Consider the following 2,174-nt stretch of genomic DNA (forward strand, 5'->3'; position numbering starts at 1 on the left):
AAAGAATACAAACCTTGTGTGTCATTCCCAATCGCGACAAGGAAAGACCGCACAGAAGAACAATTTGGTAAATTCCTTAAATTATTAAAAGAGTTACATATTAATTTACCGTTTATTGAAGCTCTTTCATAGATGCCAAACGCAACCAAATTCTTAAAGGAGCTTTTAACAAATAAACGAAAGTTGGATGAGGCGTCAAATGTAGAATTGAATGCAGTTTGCTCAGCCATATTACAAAATAAGCTACCCAAAAAATTGAAAGATCCAGAGAGTTCTACGATTCCTTGTTTAATTGACAGTTTAGATGTCCATAATGCATTGGCTGATTTAGGGGCAAGCATTAATGTTATGTCGTATAAGTCTTGGGAAACCCAAACAAACTAGGATGAGCATTCAATTGGTTGATAAAACCATTAGATTTCCTAGGGGTATCATTGAAGATGTTCTTGTTAAGATCGATAAATTTATATACCCAGTAGACTTTGTTGTTCTAGACATGGAAAAGGATAGTAACGCACCTTTAATTTTAGGACGACCCTTTTTAGGGACTGCCAGAACCATTATTGATGTTGGCACAAGTGAACTCACACTTTGTGTGGGAGACGAAACAATCACCCTTCAAGCTCGTAATTCGAGTAACACATCGAAAATTGAATGTGGTTATATAAATCATTCTACTAGTACTGATCATGTGGTGAAACCTTCTGTGTAAGAAACAGTTATGAAGAACGCATATGAGCCGTGTTCAAACAACAACAAAGGATCTATCTATAAAGAACGAAGGCTACAAATCGAGGAGCTAGATGAATGGCGGACACAGAAACCAAGAACACCCGATAAACCTAAACTGAGCCAGGACAAGCTCAATACCTCACCAAATCAACTTGAGGTTGGAGACAGAGTACTACTAGATGCAGCAGATCCTTGCATTACCACTTCTGAACCTAATGAAAAAATTCCTCTTACTGTACTCAGTATTTTCCCATATAGTACAGTCGAGGTAAATCATCCCGAATTCGGCACATTTAAGGTAAACAATACTCGTCTTAAACCTTATGTTGATAAAGTTTATAGCAAGGATGAGGAGTGTAAACTCCTCCTACCACCTTGACCATGTAGAAGAGAGGTAAGTCGAGCTTAGACTATAAATAAGCACTTCTTGGGAGGCAACCCAAACACTAACAGTGTTAATTTCTTTAAATCTTAGTTTTTAACATCTAACACACTAACCGAATCATGGAACGCAGGCTTTCTAAATACCACACGGCCAGGCACACGGGCGTGCATTAGGCCATGTGAAAACATGGCAAGATTTTTTCCTCAACACGGGGTGCAATAAGTTGCCATGGCTGTGCGATATGGCCGTGGGCAAAACTGCCAGAACAACACGAGCTTGAGACACGCCCGTGCCTTGAAACTGTGGTTGAAACTAAGAATGTAACACGGGCGTGCGACATGCTCGTGCCATCCACCCGTGGTCGACACTGTCAAAACGAACACGGGCGTGGACCTATGTAGGGCGTAAGAGAATCGAACGAAGCAAGAGACGGCTGTGCGGCACGACCATATGCACCAACATGCCCACAGAACATGTGTGTGGGCCGAATGTCAGACGTGCCCAAATTCAAAATTTGCGAAACACACGGGCAAAAATTAGGCCACACAGGCGTGTCCCACGGTAGTGTGCCCTAAATTCTATATAAACCGCTCATTATTCATCATCCCCCTCCCCAAAAATCCCTAACCCTAGCCGCTGCAACTCCACACGCCCTAACCCCCATACCCGTGCACCGCCTATAACACCGATTCTGACGCCCCAAGCTCTTTCCTTTTTGCGTTTGTTTACTCTTTTCTCTCTATTTTCTTTAAATATGTTGCTTATTTCATGATTTCTCTGCTCTATTGAACTATTTTGAATGAATATTCATAGTTAAAATATTAAAATACTTATGCTTGTTTTATAAAAAATTTGTCATTTTAGTTACTACATTATGCTATACTCTTTCATTTTTCCTTGTTTCCGTGAAATTTATACTGACTCACATGCATTCATTCATTATTCCCATAATCCTATAACTTGATATATTTAGTTGTTTTCGTTTGTATTATCTAGTACATAAATCTTATGAAATATTCATATTTAGTCTTAATTTTCCATACTATTCTTGGGGCAT

The sequence above is a fragment of the Gossypium arboreum genome, chromosome 11 (genome assembly GCF_025698485.1).
Source record: "Gossypium arboreum isolate Shixiya-1 chromosome 11, ASM2569848v2, whole genome shotgun sequence".
NCBI lineage: Eukaryota > Viridiplantae > Streptophyta > Magnoliopsida > Malvales > Malvaceae > Gossypium > Gossypium arboreum.